Source organism: Phyllobates terribilis, unplaced genomic scaffold (assembly GCF_046119375.1).
Source record: "Phyllobates terribilis strain yellow unplaced genomic scaffold, ASM4611937v1 Scaffold_1__5_contigs__length_1240528914, whole genome shotgun sequence".
Lineage (NCBI taxonomy): Eukaryota > Metazoa > Chordata > Amphibia > Anura > Dendrobatidae > Phyllobates > Phyllobates terribilis.
In genome coordinates, this window is record NW_027362761.1 from 481,837,667 (window position 1) to 481,855,253 (window position 17,587).

Here is a 17,587-nt window from a genome sequence, read left to right on the forward strand (position 1 = left end):
ACATTCTTCATGTACATCCAAGCAGTAGAATGTCCTATCATTTGGGAGAAAACCCACATCTCTCCATCTCAGTTTTTGGGGTTTATACTGAATGTGATGTCATGATGATATCTCTCTTCCAATGAAGAGATTACAAACCGTCCTAAGCTCTGTAAAAAATCTCAGCCATGTCTGACCAATATCTTTTTGGCCTCTCCTACAGAGGCAATGCATAATTTAACTTTAGAGAGATGAGGGCAGTATAGAGATCTCTGCTTTATTTTCACCCATCCATCGGTGAGCTGTGATGTTCAAGTCAGACCATGTGATGACTGCATCCTACATAAATTGCCAGAGAGACACAATCTATAGCCCCTCCAAACAAAGTGAAACCAATCACTTGATCCATATCCCGTTTAATCAAGGTGAGACCACTGTTTTCTGTGTTGTGCACATCAGAGGGAGGGAGTTCCAACTTTCTAGTAGACGAAGTCGCAGTCTGCATCTTTACCGTAAATTCTCTTTTTGGAAGTGTGGGGGAAACTGGAGCACCTGGAGGAAACCCATGCAGATGTTGTCCTTGGTGGGATTTGAACTCAGGTCTCCAGTGCTGCAAAGCTACATTGCTAACCAGTGAGCCACCACACTGCCCTGATACTGAAGAGCTAGCCTAAGAATAGACCATTAATATAAGATTCATAGGATAAGCCCCTTTAATGATGAGACCAAATTAGTTTTCGAAAGTATAACCATAGTACTTAATTAAGAGTAGCTTTTGTCTGAAAATGCTTGTTTCAAATGTTTGTTCCCTTCCTTCTTTTCTATGTGCAGTAAGCAACATAATGGTGAGGTTCATCACCCTGTATTTGATAAGCTTACATACACTCACTAGAAACAGTTACAATGTTTGCTAAACTAGAAGTACAGAGTGCCTGTCATGTACATGTATGTGCTGCACTCTCATGTCTGGCTTCCTAATCCTGACTAATGAGGCGGAGAAAATTATCACGTCAGTTCTAAAGTTACTTCCTTATCTTCTTGTACAGAGAAGCTCAGCAGTAAGAGGTATGTTTCTTCTTTGTGATTTCTACTCCTACTTCTATGTTTTTAAATTTACACTTCATATATTCAAGTGCAGTGAAACCTCATTGAGGCGACCGCCCAAATTTGCATTGAGCTATGATCTTATTTTGGAGGGGAAGGGATTGTCTTTTTTTTGGAAATAAACATCTATCACATGAGTTCTGGGCTGGATAAGACTGCATGTGCCAGAATTCTTGCTAATTTTCACCAAAACAAGGTCCATATTTATTATGTTTTAGACATTTTTCTCACTACACTCTACAGAGGACTTAGGCAACGTCCCCATGATCAGGAACCAGCAGCGCTTTGGACTTAGCGGATTTTCGCTGCTTCCAAAGCGCTGCGTTCTAATGCCACACTTGTTTTGTCAGTACATGCGGATCCACCCCATGTAATGACATTTCAATTGGTCAAAATCAGCAGCGGAGACTTGCGTCGTAAACCCGCGCCAAAGGTGAGTTAACGCAGCGTCAAAAACAAGCACAGTGGGTACGGGATTTCTATAAATCACATCCACTCTGCTTCTAATGTATAATGCAGCGTTTTGGACGCCGCGTGGGTGAGCCGCATCCAAAGCGCTGCTGGTTCCTGATCGTAGGGACGCAGCCTTACTGTAGGTCTATCAGAATAGGGATGGGAGTGAGTGTGGTCTAAATTCTGCTTACATGCAATGAAATTGCACCAAAATTGCCTGACAATTTTATGTAATTTAGTGGACCATAGTAATCCAGTAATAGCTGATGTAAACTTGAGTATGAACTGCTGTCATCAGTTTGGTGCATACTAAGACTGTCAAGTTTTAATTTTCACTGCCTAAAAGTTATGTGCATGCAATTAGTACTTGCAGCATATTCTTCTGTTGTAAAAACAAGGGAATTGGCAGGAAAAACACTGCGTAAAATATACCCGGTTTTGTGTGTATTTTTGATGCATTTTTTCACATACATTTTTTTGCCATTTATATGAACTGGTGAAAAACGCAGAAAGAATTGACGTGCTTCAGATTTGAAAAAACACTTTGAAGGTTCAAATCTGCAATGCAAAAGTAAGCAGCATGTGCGTGAGCTTTCAGAAATCTCATTCACTTTACTAGTACTATAAAAACCTGTGTAAACAAGCCCTTTTACAGGATTAGCAAATCAACCCCATTGTTTCTTAAAGCACCACTCCAGCAGGTTTTTTTCAGCGCTGGAGTGGCGTTTTAAATGTAAACCCCCTGTCCCCGGTCATAAAGTTAACCTCCGGTGTCTTTTCCGTTTTTTTTAGTGCCGCTCTCTCTGGTCCCGTGGCGCCATCTTGTAACAGTAGCTTCTGACTGGCCAGAAGTAATAAGCTGGCATCACAAACTCTCAATGTAAGGCTGCGTGCCCACTATGCGTTTTTCAAGCGTTTTTGCCGCAGAATTTCCGCAGCGAAAACACTTAAAAAATGCTTGGTAATACGTGCCCCATGGTCCCCAATGATAATCCACATGTGCTGTGCACGTGCTGCGGAAATTTCTGCTGCGGATTATCATTGCGGAAAAATACGCAGCATGTCCGTTAATTTTGCGGACACGCAGCGTAATTGCCGCCATTGACTTGCATTGAAACGCATATTATCCGTGTCAATACATTTACACACACATATAATATGCGTTTCTATGTGCGGATGGTACCTGGGTATGGAGAAGAGGAGACTCTCCTCCAGACCCAGGTACCGAAGAACCTGTAAAGAAAAAAGAATTTAAAATAAAAAATAAAGATTATACTTACCTTCCGATTTGTTGCATGGGTCGCGGTGGTGTGAGGACCTGCCATGACGTCATTTAGTCATGTGACAGATCACGCAACCGTTGACGTCGGCGGTTGCGTGACCTGTCACATGAGTCAATGACGTCACCGCAGGTCCTTCACACCACCGCGACCCATACAAACACACCGGATGCATCAAATCAGCCACTCCATCAAAAGATGTGTTTCGGGGTAGATACCCCTCATCAGTTCACAGCAGGCGGTCTAATTTGGCTGGGTGAAGCACAGCTCTGAAGGAAGTTTTCACAGAAATGATTATAAGATGCACAGTTTTTTTTGTATGATTGCAGCAACCTTTTGTTACAGGTTGCCCCCTCTTAAGATATTTTTTTGATCACAGGTTCAGTGATATGTAAAATAACAAACTGAGCTTTGCTCACCCTCCCTGGGTTCATCACTGCCTTTTTGCCGCTGCCCTGGTTCCTGTTATTCAGCTTCAGCGGTGGTGTCAGTAGGTGCCAGGTTTGGACTTGCCCACAGGAGAACAGGAGAATCCTCTGGTGGGCCCCTCTGCAGGAGTGGACCACCACCCTCTTATATGCGCAGTACTTGGCCCTATGTACTTGAATCGCTATGTACAGACAAAGGCAGCATCTTATTAATTTAACAATTAGGTAAATTAAATGAATTATTTTTATTTAATTTACCCAGTTCATCGTTGTATAAATTTGTGATTGAGGATAATGTCACATTTGCATGTAGCTGGACAGTGGGGCCTGGAGCTGGTTACTGGTGGGCCCTTGGCTCCCCAGATGGACACCGTTTGTGTCTCTTTATTCGGCGGCTCTGTGTCCCGGTCTTCAGTCTTCTATCAGGTGGTTTGTTATGTAGGCCATACACTATATTAGTGCACTTCCCCATCACAGAGATCGGCCCCCATAACACTTGTAATGTAACTTGGGACAGGAGCTGACATTATGATACCACACTGGGTGGAGATATATGTGGTCTGCCATCAGTAAATGGCGCCCCCATAATTCCTGGTTCTACTTGTGGAATATTGAGGGTAGTAATGATCACTCCCATCATTGTAACTGTGTACAAAAAAAAAGTCAAGACAAAAAACCTCACATGACATTTTATTTCCTTTCTTTTTATTTTTTTATTGGAATAGCAATAAGCAACATTGTAATAAAAATATTACTGGCCCTTTTAGAAATTAAACTATGATCGCAATGACTCTCAGGTCAGGCCCCATAGAGACCACAGAACTGGCTGTGCTCATTGAGGACCAGCTGAGAGCCACTGGACCCAAAGATCCAGAGGAAGGCGAAGAAACCCCCCCGGAGAGTTCTGCCTCAGGGGGGAAAAAAATTCCTTCCTGACCCCAGTTGTGGCGATCGGATATTTCCCTGGATCCTGTCTGTCCTGCTGCATATTGCTGTATATCTGCATGTATTATAAGCTCAGGAGAGCCGACCCTGGGAAGGAAAAGACAAATACACCCTGCTCAAGAGGAGCTTACAATCTAATATAATATACAGGCTGTTTCTGAGGGCATACAGAATAATCTACACCCTGTCCTAGGAGCTTACAATCTAATATACAATATACAGGCTATTCTGTATGCTCTCAGGAGCAGCCTGTATACAGTATATTAGATTGTAAGCTCCTAGGACAGGGTGTAGATTATTCTGTATGCTCTCAGGAGCAATCTACACCCTGTCCTAGGAGCTTACAATCTAATATACCGTATACATGCTGCTCCTGAGAACATACAGAATGATCTACACCCTGTCCTAGGATCTTACAATCTAATATACACTATACAGGCTGCTCCTGAGGGCATACAGAATAATATACACCCTGTCCTAGGAGCTTACACTCTAATATACAAAATACAGTCTACTCCTGAGAGCATACAGAATAATCTACACCCTGTCCTAGGAGCTTACAATCTAATATACAACATACAGGCTGCTCCTGAGGGCACACAGAATAATATACGCCCTGTCCTAGGAGCTTACACTCTAATATACAATATACAGGATGCTCATGAGAGCATGCAGAATAATGTACACCCTGTACTAGGAGCTTACAATCTAATATACAATATGCCGGCAGCTCATGAGAGCATACACAATAATCTACACCCTGTCCTAGGAGCTTACAATCTAATATACAATATACAGGCTGCTCCTGAGAGCATACACAATAATCTACACTCTGTCCTAGGAGTTTACAATCTAATACACAATATACAGACTTCTCCTGAGAGCATACAGAATAATCTACACCCTGTCCTAGGAGCTTACACTCTAATATACAATATACAGGCTGCTCCTGAGAGCATACACAATAATCTACACTCTGTCCTAGGAGTTTACAATCTAATACACAATATACAGACTTCTCCTGAGAGCATACAGAATAATGTACACCCTGTCCTAGGAGCTTACAATCTAATATACAATATACAGGCTGCTCCTGAGAGCATACAGAATAATGTACACCCTATCCTAGGAGCTTACACTCTAATACACAATATACAGACTTCTCCTGAGAGCATACACAATAATCTACACCCTGTCCTAGGAGCTTACACTCTAATACACAATATACAGACTTCTCCTGAGAGCATAGATAATAATCTACACCCTGTACTAGGAGAGTACACTCTAATATACAATATACAGGATTCTACTGAGAGCATACAGAATAATGTACACCCTGTCCTAGGAGTTTACAATCTAATATACAATATACAGGCTGCTCGTGAGAGCATACAGAATAATCTACACCCTGTCCTAGGAGCTTACAATCTAATATACCGTATACATGCTGCTCCTGAGAACATACAGAATAATCTACACCCTGTCCGAGGAGCTTACACTCTAATATACAATATGCAGGATGCTTCTGAGAGCATGCAGAATAATGTACACCCTGTCCTAGGAGCTTACAATCTAATACACAATATACAGACTTCTCCTGAGAGCATACACAATAATCTACACCCTGTCCTAGGAGCTTACACTCTAATACACAATATACAGACTTCTCCTGAGAGCATAGATAATAATCTACACCCTGTACTAGGAGAGTACACTCTAATATACAATATACAGGATTCTACTGAGAGCATGCAGAATAATGTACACCCTGTCCTAGGAGCTTACAATCTAATACACAATATACAGACTTCTCCTGAGAGCATACAGAATAATGTACACCCTATCCTAGGAGCTTACACTCTAATACACAATATACAGACTTCTCCTGAGAGCATACACAATAATCTACACCCTGTCCTAGGAGCTTACACTCTAATACACAATATACAGACTTCTCCTGAGAGCATAGATAATAATCTACACCCTGTACTAGGAGCTTACACTCTAATATACAATATACAGGATTCTACTGAGAGCATACAGAATAATGTACACCCTGTCCTAGGAGTTTACAATCTAATATACAATATACAGGCTGCTCGTGAGAGCATACAGAATAATCTACACCCTGTCCTAGGAGCTTACAATCTAATATACCGTATACATGCTGCTCCTGAGAACATACAGAATAATCTACACCCTGTCCTAGGAGCTTACACACTAATATACAATATACAGGCTGCTCCTGAGGGCATACAGAATAATATACACCCTGTCCTAGGAGCTTACACTCTAATATACAAAATGCAGTCTACTCCTGAGAGCATACAGAATAATCTACACCCTGTCCTAGGAGCTTACAATCTAATATACAACATACAGGCTGCTCCTGAGGGCATACAGAATAATATACACCCTGTCCTAGGAGCTTACACTCTAATATACAATATACAGGATGCTCCTGACAGCATTCGGAATAATCTACACCCTGTCCTAGGAGCTTACAATCTAATATACCACATACAGGTTGCTCCTGAGGACATACAGAATAATATACACCCTGTCGTAGGAGCTTACACTCTAATATACAATATACAGGATGCTCCTGAGAGCATGCAGAATAATGTACACCCTGTCCTAGGAGCTTACACTCTAATATACAAAATACAGTCTACTCCTGAGAGCATACAGAACAGTGTACACCCTGTCCTAGGAGCTTACACTCTAATATACAATATATAGGCTGTTCCTGAAAGCATACAGAATAATCTACACCCTGTCCTAGGAGTTTACAATCTAATATACAATATGCCGGCAGCTCCTGAGAGCATACACAATAATCTACATCCTGTCCTAGGAGCATACAATCTAATATACAATATACAGGCTGCTCCTGAGAGCATACACAATAATCTACACCCTGTCCTAGTAGTTTACACTCTAATATACAATATACAGGATGCTCCTGAGAGCATGTCGAATAATGTACACCCTGTCCTAGGAGCTTACAATCTAATATACAATATACAGGCTGCTCCTGAGAGCATACAGAATAATCTACTCCCTGTACTAGGAGCTTACACTCTAATATACAATATACATGCTGCTCCTGAGAGAATACAGAATAATCTACACCCTTTCCTAGGAGCTTGCAATCTAATATACAATATACAGGCTGCTCCTGAGAGCACACAGAATAATCTACACCCTGTCCTAGGAGCTTACAATCTAATATACAATATACAGGCTGCTCCTGAGAGCATACAGAATAATGTACACCCTGTTTTAGGAGCTTACACTCTAACATACCATATACAGGCTGCTCCTGAGAGCATACAGAATAATGTACACCCTGTCCTAGGAGCTTACAATCTAATATACAATATACAGGCTGCTCCTGAGAGCATACAGAATAATCTGCACCCTGTCCTAGGAGCTTACAATCTAATATGCCGTATACATGCTGCTCCTGAGAGCATACAGAATAATGTACACAATGTCCTAGGAGCTTACACTCTAATATACATTATACAGGTTGCTCCAGAGATCATACAGAATAATGTACACCCTGTCCTAGGAGCTTTCAATCTAAAATACAATATACAGGCTGCTCCTGAGGACATACAGAATAATGTACACCCTGTCCTAGGAGCTTACACTCTAATATACAATATACATCCTGCTCCTGAGAGCATACAGAATAATCTACACCCTGTCCTTGGGAGCTTACAATCTAATATACATTATACAGGCTGTTTCTGAGGGCATACAGAATAATCTACACCCTGACCTAGGAGCTTGCACTCTAATATACAATATACAGGCTGCTACTGAGAGCATACAGAATAATCTACACCCTGTCCTAGGAGCTTACACTCTAATATACAATATACAGACTGCTACTGAGAGCATACAGAATAATCTACACCCTGTCCTATGAGCTTACACTCTAATATACAATATACAGGATTCTCCTGAGAGCATACAGAATATTCTACACCCTGTCCTATGAGTTTACACTCTAATATACAATATAGAGGCTGCTCCTGAGAGCGTACAGAATAATCTACACCCTGTCATAGGAGATTACACTCTAATATACAATATACAGGATTCTCCTGAGAGCATACAGAATATTCTACACCCTGTCCTATGAGCTTATACTCTAATATGCAATATAAAGGATGCTCCTAAGGGCATGCAGAATAATGTACACCCTATCCTAGGAGTTTACAATCTAACATACAATATACAGGCTGCTCCTGAGGGCATACAGAATAATCTACACCCTGTCCTAGGAGCTTACAATCTAATATACAATATACAGGCTGCTCCTGAGAGCATAGAGAATAATCTACACCCTGTCCTAGGAGCTTACACTCTAATATACAATATACAGGCTGCTCCTGAGAGCATACAGAATAATGTACACCCTGTCCTAGGAGTTTACAATCTAATATACAATATACAGGCTGCTCCTGAGAGCATACAGAATAATCTACACCCTGTCCTAGGAGTTTACAATCTAATATACAATATACAGGCTGCTCCTGAGAGCATACAGAATAATCTACACCCTGTCCTAGGAGCTTACAGACTAATATACAATATACAGGCTGCTCCTGAGAGCATACACAATAATCTACACCCTGTCCTAGGAGCTTACAATCTAATATACAATATACAGGCTGCTCCTGAGAGCATACAGAATAATCTACACCCTGTCCCAGGAGCTTACAATCTAATATACAATATACAGACTTCTCCTGAGTGCATACAGAATAATCTACACCCTGTCCTAGGAGCTTACACTCTAATATACAATATACAGACTGCTCCTGAGAGCATACAGAATAATCTACATCCTGTCCTAGGAGCTTACACTCTAATATACAATATACAGGCTGCTCCTGAGAGCATACAGAATAATCTACACCCTGTCCTAGGAGCTTACTCTCTAATATACAATATACAGACTACTCCTGAGAGCATACAGAATAATCTACACCCTGTCCTAGGAGTTTACAATCTAATACACAATATACAGACTTCTCCTGAGAGCATACAGAATAATCTACACCCTGTCCTAGGAGCTTACAATCTAATACAAAATATACAGACTTCTCCTGAGAGCATACAGAATAATCTACACCCTGTCCTAGGAGCTTACACTCTAATATACAATATACAGGATTCTCCTGAGAGCATGCAGAATAATGTACACCTAGTCCTAGGAGATTATAATCTAATATGCAATATAAAGGATGCTTCTAACGGCATGCAGAATAATGTACACCCTATCCTAGGAGTTTACAGTCTAACATACAATATACAGGCTGCTCCAGAGAGCATACATAATAATCTACACCCTGTCCTAGGAGCTTACAGACTAATATACAATATACAGGCTGCTCCTGAGAGCATACACAATAATCTACACCCTGTCCTAGGAGCTTACAATCTAATATACAATATACAGGCTGCTCCTGAGAGCATTCAGAATAATCTACACCCTGTCCCAGGAGCTTACAATCTAATATACAATATACAGACTTCTCCTGAGTGCATACAGAATAATCTACACCCTGTCCTAGGAGCTTTCACTCTAATATACAATATACAGACTGCTCCTGAGAGCATACAGAATAATCTACATCCTATCCTAGGAGCTTACACTCTAATATACAATATACAGGCTGCTACTGAGAGCATACAGAATAATCTACACCCTGTCCTAGGAGCTTACACTCTGATATACAATATACAGGCTGCTCCTGAGAGCATTCAGAATAATCTACACCCTGTCCTAGGAGCTTACAGACTAATATACAATATACAGGCTGCTCCTGAGAGCATTCAGAATAATCTACACCCTGTCCCAGGAGCTTACAATCTAATATACAATATACAGACTTCTCCTGAGAGAATACAGAATAATCTACACCCTTTCCTAGGAGCTTACACTCTAATATACAATATACAGACTGCTCCTGAGAGCATACAGAATAATCTACATCCTGTCCTAGGAGCTTACACTCTAATATACAATATACAGGCTGCTCCTGAGGGCATACAGAATAATCTACAGCCTGTCCTAGGAGCTAACACTCTAATATACAATATGCAGGCTGCTACTGAGAGCATGCAGAATAATCTACACCCTGTCCTAGGAGTTTACAATCTAATACACAATATACAGACTTCTCCTGAGAGCAGACAGAATAATCTACACCCTGTCCTAGGAGTTTACAATCTAATACACAATATACAGACTTCTCCTGAGAGCATACAGAATAATCTACACCCTGTCCTAGGAGCTTACAATCTAATACACAATATACAGACTTCTCCTGAGAGCATACAGAATAATCTACACCCTGTCCTAGGAGCTTACACTCTAATATACAATATACAGGATTCTCCTGAGAGCATGCAGAATAATGTACACCTAGTCCTAGGAGATTATAATCTAATATGCAATATAAAGGATGCTTCTAACGGCATGCAGAATAATGTACACCCTATCCTAGGAGTTTACAATCTAACATACAATATACAGGCTGCTCCAGAGAGCATACAGAATAATCTACACCCTGTCCTAGGAGCTTACACTCTAATATACAATATACAGGCTGCTCCTGAGGGCATACAGAATAATCTACACCCTGTCCTAGGAGCTTACAGACTAATATACAATATACAGGCTGCTCCTGAGAGCATACACAATAATCTACACCCTGTCCTAGGAGCTTACAATCTAATATACAATATACAGGCTGCTCCTGAGAGCATTCAGAATAATCTACACCCTGTCCCAGGAGCTTACAATCTAATATACAATATACAGACTTCTCCTGAGTGCATACAGAATAATCTACACCCTGTCCTAGGAGCTTTCACTCTAATATACAATATACAGACTGCTCCTGAGAGCATACAGAATAATCTACATCCTATCCTAGGAGCTTACACTCTAATATACAATATACAGGCTGCTCCTGAGGGCATACAGAAAAATCTACACCCTGTCCTAGGAGCTAACACTCTAATATACAATATACAGGCTGCTACTGAGAGCATACAGAATAATCTACACCCTGTCCTAGGAGCTTACACTCTGATATACAATATACAGGCTGCTCTTGAGGGCAGACAGAATAATCTACACCCTGCCATAGGAGATTACACTCTAATATACATTATACAGGCTGCTACTGAGAGCATGCAGAATAATCTACACCCTGTCCTAGGAGCTTACAATCTAATACACAATATACAGACTTCTCCTGAGAGCATACAGAATAATCTACACCCTGTCCTAGGAGCTTACACTCTAATATACAATATACAGTCTGCTCCTGAGAGCATGCAGAATAATGTACACCTAGTCCTAGGAGATTATAATCTAATAGACAATATACATGCTGCTCCTGAGAGAATACAGAATAATCTACACCCTTTCCTAGGAGCTTACAATCTAATATACTATATACAGGCTGCTCCTGAGAGCATACAGAATAATGTACACCCTGTTTTAGGAGCTTACACTCTAACATACCATATACAGGCTGCTCCTGAGAGCATACAGAATAATGTACACCCTGTCCTAGGAGCTTACACTCTAATATACAGTATACAGACTGCTCCTGAGAGCATACAGAATAATCTACGCCCTGTCCTAGGAGCTTACAATCTAATATACAATATACAGGCTGCTCCTGAGAGCATACAGAATAATGTACACCTTGTCCAAGGAGCTTACACTCTAATATACATTATACAGGCTGCTCCAGAGATCATACAGAATAATGTACACCCTGTCCTAGGAGCTTTCAATCTAAAATACAATATACAGGCTGCTCCTGAGGACATACAGAATAATGTACACCCTGTCCTAGGAGCTTACACTCTAATATACAATATACAGCCTGCTCCTGAGAGCATACAGAATAATCTACACCCTGTCCTAGGAGCTTGCACTCTAATATACAATATACAGGCTGCTCCTGAGAGCATGCAGAATAATCTACACCCTGTCCTAGGAGTTTACAATCTAATATACATTATACAGGCTGTTTCTGAGGGCATACAGAATAATCTACACCCTGACCTAGGAGCTTACACTCTAATATACAATATACAGACTGCTACTGAGAGCATACAGAATAATATACACCCTGTCCTAGGAGCTTACACTCTAATATACAATATACAGGCTGCTCCTGAGAGCATACAGAATAATCTACACCCTGTCCTAGGAGCTTACACTCTAATATACAATATACAGGCTGCTCCTGAGAGCATACAGAATAATCTACACCCTGTCCTATGAGCTTACAGTCTAATATACAATATACAGGCTGCTCCTGAGAGCATACAGAATAATCTACACCCTGTCCTAGGAGCTTACACTCTAGTATACAATATGCAGGCTGCTCCTGAGAGCATACAGAATAATCTACGCCCTGTCCTAGGATCTTACACTATAATACACAATATAAAGGCTGCTCCTAGGAGTGTACAGAATAATGTACACCTTGTCCTAGGAGCTTACACTGTAATATACAATATACAGGCTGCTCCTGACAGCATGCAGAATAATCTAAACCCTGTCCTAGGAGCTTACAATCTAATATGCATTATACATGCTGTTTCTGAGGGCATACAGAATAATCTACACCCTGTCCTTGGAGTTTACACTCTAATATACAATATACAGGCAGCTCCTGAGGGCATAAAAAATAATCTACACCCTGTCCTAGGATCTTACACTCTAATATGCAATATACAGACTGCTCCTGAGAGCATACGAAATAATCTACACCCTGTCCTAGGAGCTTACACTCTAATATACCATATACAGGCTGCTCCTGAGAGCATGCAGAATAATCTACACCCTGTCCTAGGAGTTTACACTCTAATATACAATATGCAGGCTGCTCCTCAGGGCATACAGAATAATCTACACCCTGTATTAGGAGCTTACACTCTAATATACCATATAAAGGCTGCTCCTGAGAGCATGCAGAATAATCTACACCCTGTCCTAGGAGTTTACGCTCTAATATACAATTTGCTGGCTGCTCCTCAGGGCATACAGAATAATCTACACCCTGTCCTAGGAGTTTACAATCTAATATACCATATACAGGCTGCTCCTGAGAGCATACATAATAATGTACACCTTGTCCTAGGAGCTTACACTCTAATATACAATATACAGGCTGCTCCTGACAGCATACTGAATAATGTACACCTTCCACTAGGAGCTCACACTCTAATATACAATATACAGGCTGCTCCTGAGATCATACAGAATAATCGACACCCTCTCCTATGAAGAATAATGTACACCCTGTCCTAGGAGCTTACACTCTAATATACAATATACAAGCTGCTCCAGAGAGCATGCAGAATAATGTACACCCTGTCCTAGGAGCTTACAATCTAATATACAATATACAGGCTGTTTCTGAGGGCATACAGAATAATCTACACCCTGTCCTAGGAGCTTACAATCTAATATACAATATACAGGCTGCTCCTGAGAGCATACAGAATAATCTACACCCTGTCCGAGGAGTTTACACTCTAATATACAATATACAGGATGCTCCTGAGAGCATACAGAATAATCTACACCCTGTCCTAGGAGCTTACACTCTAATATACAATATACAGGATGCTCCTGAGAGCATACAGAATAATCTACACCCTGTCCTAGGAGCTTACACTCTAATATACAATATACAGGCTGCTCCTCAGAGAATGCAGAATAACCTACACCCTGTCCTTGGAGCTTACAATCTAATATACCATATACAGGCTGCTCCTGACAGCATACTGAATAATGTACACCTTGTCCTAGGAGCTCACACTCTAATATACAATATACAGGCTGCTCCTGAGATCATACAGAATAATCTACACCCTGTCATAGGAGCTTACAATCTAATATACAGGCTGCTCCTGAGGACATGCAGAATAATCTACACCCTGTCCTAGGAGCTTACACTTTAATATACAGTATACAGACTGCTCCTGAGAGCATACAGAATAATCTACACCCTGTCCTAGGAGCTTACACTCTAATATACAATATACAGGCTGCTCCTGAGAGCATGTAGAATAATCGACACCCTCTCCTATGAGCTTACAATCTAATATACAATATACAGGCTGTTTCTGAGGGCATACAGAATAATCTACACCCTGTCCTAGGAGATTACACTCTAAAATACAATATACAGGCTACTCCTGAGAGCATACAGAATAATCTACAGCTTGTCCTAGGAGCTTACACTCTAATATACAATATAGAGGCTGCTTCTGAGAGCATGCAGAATAATCTACACCCTGTCCTAGGAGTTTACACTCTAATATACAATATACAGGCTGCTCCTGAGAGCATACATAATAATCTACACCCTTTCCTAGGAGCTTACACTCTAATATACAATATACAGGCTGCTCCTGACAGCATGCAGAATAATCTACACCCTGTCCTAGGAGTTTACGCTCTAATATAAAATATACAGGCTGCTCCTGAGAGCATGCAGAATAATGTACACCCTGTCCTAGGAGCTTACACTCTAATATACAACATAGAAGCTGCTCCAGAGAGCATACAGAATAATTTACACCTTGTCCTAGGAGCTTACACTCTAATATACAATATACAGGCTGCTCCTGAGAGCATACATAATAATCTACACCCTGTCCTAGGAGTTTACGCTCTAAAATACAATATACAGGCTGCTCCTGAGGGCATGCAGAATAATGTACACCCTGTTATAGGAGCTTACACTCTAATTTACAATATACAGGCTGCTCCTGAGAGCATACAGAATAATCTACACCCTGTCCTAGGAGCTTACACTCTAATATGCAATATAAAGACTGCTCCTGAGATTATACAGAGTAATCTACACCCTGTCCTAGGAGCTTACACTCTGATATACAATATACAGGCTGCTCCTGAGAGCATACAGAATAATCTACACCCTGTCCTAGGAGCTTACACTCTAATATACAATATACAGGCTGCTCCTGAGGGCATACAGAATAATCTACACCCCGTACTAGGAGCTTACAATCTAATATAAAATATACAGGCTGCTCCTGAGGGCATACAGAATAATCTACACCCCGTACTAGGAGCTTACAATCTAATATAAAATATACAGGCTGCTCCTGAGAGCATACAGAATAATGTACACCCTGTCCTAAGAGCTTACACTCTAATATACAATATACAAGCTGCTCCAGAGAGCATAAAGAATAATTTACACCCTGTCCTAGGATCTTACACTCTAATATACAATATTCAGACTGCTCCTGAGATTATACAGAATTATCTACACCCTGTCCTAGGAGCTTACACTCTAGTATACAATATACAGGCTGCTCCTGAGAGCATGCAGAATAATCTACACCCTGTCCTAGGAGCTTACAATCTAATATACAATATACAGGCTGTTTCTGAGAGCATACAGAGTAATCTACACCCTGTCCTAGGAGCTTACAATCTAATATACAATATACAGGCTGCTCCTGAGAGCATGCAGAATAATTTACACCCTGTCCTAGGAGCTTACAATCTAATATACCATATACAGGCTGCTCCTGACAGCATACTGAATAACGTACACCTTGTCCTAGGAGCTCACTCTCTAATATACAATATACAGGCTGCTCCTGAGATCATACAGAATAATCTACACCCTGTCCTAGGAGCTTACAATCTAATATACAATATACAGGCTGCTCCTGAGAGCATACATAATAATCTATACCCTGTCCTAGGAGTTTACGCTCTAAAATACAATATACAGGCTGCTCCTGAGGGCATATAGAATAATGTACACCCTGTCCTAGGAGTTTATGCTCTAAAATACAATATACAGGCTGCTCCTGAGGGCATACAGAATAATCTACAACCTGTCCTAGGAGCTCACTCTCTAATATACAATATACAGGCTGCTCCTGAGATCATGCAGAATAATCTACAACCTGTCCTAGGAGCTTACAATCTAATATACAATATACAGGCTGCTCCTGAAGACATACAGAATAATGTACACCCTGTCCTAGGAGCTTACGCTCTAATATACAGTATACAGACTGCTCCTGAGAGCATGCAGAATAATCTACACCCTGTCCTAGGAGCTTACACTCTAATATACAATATGCAGGCTGCTCCTGTGGGCATACAGAATAATGTACACCCTGTCCTAGGAGCTTACACTCTAATATACAATATACAGGCTGCTCCTGAGAGCATGCAGAATAATCTACACCCTCTTCTATGAGCTTACAATCTAATATACAATATACTGGCTGTTTCTGAGGGCATACAGAATAATCTACACCCTGTCCTAGGAGCTTACACTCTAAAATACAGTATACAGGCTACTCCTGAGAGCATACAGAATAATCTACAGCTTGCCCTAGGAGTTTACACTCTAATATACAATATAGAGGCTGCTTCTGAGAGCATGCAGAATAATCTACACCCTGTCCTAGGAGTTTACACTCTAATATACAATATACAGGCTGCTCCTGAGAGCATAACGAATAATCTACACCCTGTCGTAGGAGCTTACACTCTAATATACAATATACAGGCTGCTCCTGAGAGCATGCAGAATAATCTACACCCTGTCCGAGGAGTTTACGCTCTAATATACAATATACAGGCTGCTCCTGAGGTCATGCAGAATAATGTACACCCTGTCCTAGGACCTTACACTCTAATATACAATATACAGGCTGCTCCTGACAGCATACAGAATAATCTACACCCTGTCCTAGGAGCTTACACTCTAATATACAATATAAAGGCTGCTCCTGAGAGCATACAGAATAATCTACACCCTGTCGTAAGAGTTTACACTCTAATATACAATATACAGACTGCTGCTGAGAGCATACAGAATAATCTACACCTTGTCCTAGGAACTTACACTCTAATATACAATATACAGGCTGCTCCTGAGAGCATACAGAATAATCTACACCCTGTCCTAGGATCTTACACTCTAATATACAATATACAGGCTGCTCCTGAGAGCGTACAGAATAATCTACACCCTGTCCTCGGAGCTTACACTCTAATATGCAATATTCAGACAGCTCCTGAGATTATACAGAGTAATCTACACCCTGTCCTAGGAGCTTACACTCTAATATACAATATACAGGCTGCTCCTGAGAGCATACAGAATATTCTACACCCTGTCCTAGGAGCTTACACTCTAATATACAATATACAGGCTGCTCCTGAGAGCATACAGAATAATCTACACCCTGTCCTAAGAGCTTACACTCTAATATACAATATACAGGCGGCTCCTGAGAGCATACAGAATAATCTACACCCTGTCCTAGGATCTTACA

General features: G+C 40.9%; 1 protein-coding gene across 3 annotated transcripts in view; it reads left to right on the forward strand.

Moving 5' to 3' along the window:
- Positions 1-922: 922 nt before the first annotated feature.
- NAIP (NLR family apoptosis inhibitory protein) overlaps positions 923-17,587 on the forward strand; it is a 122,212-nt gene continuing 105,547 nt past the window's right edge. For all 3 annotated transcript variants that reach the window (XM_073679517.1, XM_073679507.1, XM_073679525.1), the window contains exon 1: positions 923-1,044. The gene's annotated coding sequence lies outside the window, so the exon portion shown is untranslated. The remainder of the gene's footprint in view (positions 1,045-17,587) is intronic.